Consider the following 5,882-nt stretch of genomic DNA (forward strand, 5'->3'; position numbering starts at 1 on the left):
TAAGAAGTAAGGTATCACATGAAACACATTGCATTTCGTATCTCCTGCTCAGTACACAATCACAGCACTCATCTTCTAGATGCCAAAATCAAAGAATATCAAGAGAGGCATATTGTATCACTGACAAAATATCAGCAACAAAAAAACACAAAGGGACACCCTCCGGCACAAACCTTCAAACCTGTCAAGCCAGAGGTCTGCGCACATTTCCTACACCAAGGCAAAAACAAAAACAAAAAAACCAAACATTTAAAATCCTGCTTCCTTCCTATCCCAGTCATGTCAACTCTTTTCATCAAAGCCTGGTGCCATAAATATTCTGTCTTCTTCTGAAGGTTATGATTGGGGGCATAGCAGAATAGCTGGTGCACACACACCCCAACACACACACACACTAACTCAGACATTTTTCGGGAAATAAAAGAAAGCATAGCACCTGTTATATACTACCCATTTCAATGTATCAAAACTGAAATATTGACTCATCAGTGAAAGCTCTAGCCAGGCCAGCACAACTGGTACTCCACCCAGGCTGAACATGGACCATGTATTGTGGCCTGCCAGTTAGTTGACAAGCCCATACTACGTAGTCCCAGGTACTCCTTAAAGGTCTGTGTTCACTTTGATGAATCATATGTTATTCCTGTATGATCTACTGATTCATTCACCAGTAGAAGATAAGTATTCACCTGTAGTGGCCCATCAATGACAGCCACCTCCTAAATGCTGCACATCTTTCCCTTTCGTCTCTGTGGAGTACAAATCTACAAACTGGTTGTCACCTAGAGATACAAGTAAGGTATACATTGAGACCTCCTGCTTGCATGCCTGGTCTTGCTTTTGTCTGGTACAGCATGTTCCCCCACAATCTGCTACATCTAAGGAAATGAGGACACATGAAATGCACGCTGTTGCTCAATCACATTAGTTAACTTTGGATAAACACCTTCTGCTGAAATTGGCAACATGCTCTTGCTTAGGTCCAAATACATATCTGCTTCTTGAGCTCGTTTCCTATTTGTGGCAGAGGAAAGGGTGAGGAATTGAATGTTAAGGTGGTCATATGCCCACTTGATACAGGTATCAAGAGTGCAATGCTCAAATTGGCAGTCTTGGTGGCCCATGGAGAGAGAAGGGAGCCACTTGACAACCACAATGTTCATTCTGTGCTAACAAAAAATGCAGAAAAATTAAGAGAGGAAGAAGTCATCGGGTGCCACGTAACTTGTACAATTTGACAAACCTAACTGTCAAATTTCCTGATGCATTTGAATACTCACATTTTTCAAAGAAAACTGTGCATCTATACAGCAAGCTAATTGATATTTTGCCAAGTAGTCTCTCCAGGTTTGGCTTACCAATTATTGGATTGCATCCATTACTGTCTCTCAGAGAAACAGCTTTTTTTAAAAAAAAAAAAACTGGCTATTTGTATAAGTGTGGGATACATTTCCCCTAGGGAAGAACAGGGATCTCTGAAACCTTATCTGGCATGCATCTCATTTCTGTGTGGTACAGCCTCTCTTTTGGCGGCATCTATCCAAAAAGTAATTTCAAATTGTTTTGGTTTTTTTTTAAAAAAAGTAAAACACCAATCAGTCTCCTAGCACCACAACCTACAATATGATCTGGCTCTTTAATTTCAATACTTTTTTTTATAGGGTCTCAGTCATTGCCAGACATCTTTTATGAAGGGAGTAATTATGTTTCTTCAATAGAAGCAAGATCTTCAACTATATACCTTAGAAATCAATATACTTATGGTATCCAAAAGGTTTGTGTGTCCATGCATAGTTGCCTTATCCAGTTTAAACTCAAGCAACTCAATTGGCCTCACCAAGGGGGGAACACAGGCTACTTAGCTTCTTCCAAATAACCTGAGTTGTCCCTAAGAAAGAAAACGCATACAGTACAATGTGATAAATACATTCACACATTTCGGGGGGGGGGGGGACAGAAAACCCTGCAGCTAAAAAATACCATGGGTTCCAGACATAACACCATGTCCTTTGTAGCTTCCTTGCAAGGTTTCCAAAGGCTGCTTCTTTGGATAGACAGAAAGAAGGAAAAGAAACTGCTTAAAAGGTTCAAGTAATTTTTTTCCAGGCATACAAACAAAGTCATCTTAGGGTTGTACCCAACAGGATTGCTCAGGTGATGGTAAGGCTTTCATCAGCAGAATGGAGAGAGAAGCAATTCAACCTCCTTTTTATAACACCCCTCATGCACTCATCCAAAACTGTGCCAGAAACTCCACCAACCCTGTAAAGAAGATATTATTACTATTATTATTATCATCATCATCATCATCATCATTCCAATTAATTTGACCACAATGATCTACTGGAAGTGTCTGCTCATGAGGCCAACTGAAGCAGCTGCCTTGGGTGGTGGAATCCTGCCTAGCGCTCCTCCCATGCCCACTTCTGCCACCAGGGTTGCACGGTGGTGGTTTCTGGTGAGATCTTGCAAAAGTTATGCAAGATCTAGTTGGAACCCTGGCAGGTGTGTGACCCCAGTAAGCAGAAGAATGGGAGGGGATGCCCCTGTCTACTGTGTGTATAAGACATAAAGCAATCTCACAACTAACCTAGACCTGAGCTGTATAGGGACTTATATGTTAGTACCAACACCCCGAATACATTTACGCAATATTAGGACAGGGTGCAGTGGGGGGGCAAAATGCCAAAAATTGCTTTCCTCTCCATTCCATTAATGGGAGTCTTACCATCAACTGAGAAACACAACCGGATACAACCCAAACAAGGGTCTAATTATTTTCAAACACATTTGCACTAGTGCAGTGATTTATCATTCAAGCAAGTTAAAGAAAAGAATGTACAATCTTTGTATGACCCTATATTCAAAAGGGGAGACAATCATCTTGAATATTCTTTTCAGGGGCATGCCCAAAGTGCTATGATTTTGGAGACCAGAAAGTATGTGGTTTTAATTTACACGAGATGTTTTTGTTGCAGGGGTGGGAAACGCTGTTATTTCTGTGAAGCACTTCTGTGGTTCCCTGCAGTGTGCTGTGGCAAGCGCCACAGTGGGGTGGGGACCTGAAAGCACTCCCCAATTAAAGATTACTTACAGAGCTTGGTTTTATGGATGCTGGTGCATTTTATTGTTGCTGCAAGTTGTTGCTTTGCTTTTTAATTGTTAACATATCTAGCCATCTATATTTATCCAAGTATAGGTTTCAATAATTTTACATTATCTATATGTCATAGTGTTAAGTTGTTTGAGTGTGTTTTGACACAGAAAAGCAACCAATATATTAATAAATATGAACAGAGCAAATGGAGCTTAGAAGCAGAGTGATCACATGCACCGTCTAGAGAATCCTGCCCCATCCACATTCAGACACTTCCAAGCATCCTCACAAGCCACTAAAAACTTGGCAGAGACAACTCCAGCCCCAGCTGTTCCAGAAGGGGCTCAAAGCACCTTTCAGTACCATCAACCATCATGGTATTCTTCTGCTTATCTGGGGATTTATTAAGTGGTTTTCAGCACCAGCCACCATGGTTCACTTGGGGAGTGATTTGTACTGATGAGAATTTTAAGTTGGACTGGCTGTATATGGATTGGAAGCCACACTGGGAGCAGTTAAAATGAAGAAGAAGAAGAAGAAGAAGAAGAAGAAGAAGAAGAAGAAGAAGAAGAAGAAGAAGAAGAAGAAGAAGAAGAAGAAGAAGAAGAAGAAGAAGAAGAGGAGGAGGAGGAGGAGGAGGAGGAGGAGGAGGAGGAGGAGGAGGAGGAGGAGGAGGAGGACATGGGAATGAATAAATAAATACAAATAAAGACATTCAACCCTGTGTTTAGTTGGGTGTCTGGTCCTTTGGAAAGACACAGAAGTTCAGAGGAAGCCAAGAGGCCAACAAGATTTCCCTAGTTCACAAGACTTAAGGCCTCAGTTGGCATCCATCACCAAGTATCAACGTTACAGACAAGGCACAATGAATTTTTGCCACTGCTACCAACTTCTCTGTCTTTTCAGGCATATTTGGAACCAGCAAAAGTAAAGCAAAGTCTTTGTTAACCTCCCATCCAACATTCCATAGTGTTTTTGTTTCTCAAAGGTATCAGCTAAGTGTTGGGACATTAAAGAGGATAGCCTACGAACATTTTTTTAATGGATAATGAGAGTGGCTACTGTTCTCATCAACTACATTTCAAAGAAGGAATGGAACACATAGCAGCTAAGAAAATTCCAGGAATCAGAAAATTAGAAGATCTATTATAAGTAAACTAAAAGCACATATTCGTTAGGAGACCAGGCACGCTGGTTCAGTGTGTCCCAGTTTATCTCTGGAGGTTTCATATCTTGGTTTCTGTTGCAAGGACACTTGTGTCCTGGCTGAGCAGCTCACTAAGAAGATGGATATAATTACATCTGGATATGGATTTGGAGCTGAATGGTATAGCTCAAGTTATCTGGCTCAATGGGAACCCCAAAGCACCCTGAAAACGATAGAATTAATCTGCAAACTCCAATATACCATCCCTACAGTAGCCCAGTCTGTGTAGGATTGCATTCTCTTTGGGTGGGGAGAAAAGGAGAGAAACCATTTTCTTTCCATCTCAATTAGTTTGCTTATACCCTGACAATTGTTTAGCATCAAGACCCAAACACTGATGGAGCCACAAGAAGTGGGAAATGGTTAATAATGGGCAAAAGAGGTGGCTTCAAATACATCTTGCTGACAGACAGACTGCTCCAAGTGCAGGGCTCAACTGGAGTCAGAGCTCTGGAAATTCATTTAGGGTTGAATAGGGGAGCATAAATACTTATATATAAAATCCCAGAAGCTGGTGCCCCAAGTGCCTTTCCTTTCGAAATCCTGTCCTGTAATAAAATCAGTTGCCTTTGCAAGCATCTGCAGCACACCACCATGTTCTGGATGGTGGAAGATTATTAAGTACTAGCAGAAAGCCTGTTGTTGTGTGTGTAAGGAAGACTTGAATACTGGGAGGACATCAGTGAAAGCTGCAGCACACTGTAGGATCCTAGCTAGTGAGAAACAGACCTCTCACTTTCAGAGATGGAGAGGACAGAAAACCAAGTACAGTGGAACCTCAGTTTATGAACACAATCCGTTCCATGGAGGCGTTCGTAAACGGAGGCATTCGCTCCCTGAAGGCACGCTTTTGCACGTGTGCGAAGCGACGATAGAGTACTTCTGCACAGATGCGATCTGCGCATCCGACGCCGTGGAACCTGGATCTAAACACTTCCGGGTCCGCGGTGTTCATAAATGGAGGCGTTCATAAACAGAAGTAGTTGTAAAGCGATGTTCCACTATATTCATTTATGTAGTAGAGAAAGGGGTTTTAAGTGTAAAGGTAGGCTTTGGGGTGAAGACTAAACCTCTTCTTTTGACCTCCAACAATTCAAGTCCTCAAAAATCAGTTCTGCTTCTCTGTGCATAGCTCACCTCTCCATCTGTGTCAAGGGGACTCCCTACTGGGAGCCTCTCCTAGTCATCCTGACCAGCACTTCACCCAGCGACAGCACAAGCAGCGAGTCGGGAGGAGGGAATGAGGAATGGAGTGGTTTGGAGAGAGGGCTCAGTGAGGTGTCTGAGCCCTGGCAACGCTATGGAGAATAGAGCATGCAGGAAGGACTCAGACGTGTCAGAGCCCTGGCACTGCTCTGGTCGAGGGTCAACAGATGAGGGACTCACCGAGACGTTGGAGCCCAGGTACCGCCCCAGCCAGCAAGAGGGGAAACATCTCCTTCCGGTGCCCAAGTTGAGGCACGCACCCACACATAGGGCAAAGGGGCGGCGTTTTGGGGTGCCCAGGCTTTTATGCTGGCCGAAAAGCAGGCGGCAGCCATTGCTGGGTTCTGAATCAGCAATGTTATCTCTGTTATC

The sequence above is a fragment of the Zootoca vivipara genome, chromosome 3 (genome assembly GCF_963506605.1).
Source record: "Zootoca vivipara chromosome 3, rZooViv1.1, whole genome shotgun sequence".
In the NCBI taxonomy this organism is placed as follows: Eukaryota; Metazoa; Chordata; class Lepidosauria; order Squamata; family Lacertidae; genus Zootoca; species Zootoca vivipara.